Genomic DNA, 236 nt, shown 5'->3' on the forward strand with positions numbered 1-236 from the left:
CCTGATTATTTGTGTGTATTTTTTTTCTTTCTTTCTTTCTTTACTTTTGCGTTTGCAACATAATACGTACTCCTGTGCAATCTTGTATACTTATTTCTTGTAGTTGTATTCATCGCATCATCAATTTTTTTAAAACTATCATTTTACATTAAAAAAGAAAATAGATATCACTTCGGAATATTAAACGATTACTTGTTACTTAATCTCTACCGGTATAACTTTCTTCTCTTGAATAA

The sequence above is a fragment of the Penaeus monodon genome, chromosome 23 (genome assembly GCF_015228065.2).
Source record: "Penaeus monodon isolate SGIC_2016 chromosome 23, NSTDA_Pmon_1, whole genome shotgun sequence".
In the NCBI taxonomy this organism is placed as follows: domain Eukaryota; kingdom Metazoa; phylum Arthropoda; class Malacostraca; order Decapoda; family Penaeidae; genus Penaeus; species Penaeus monodon.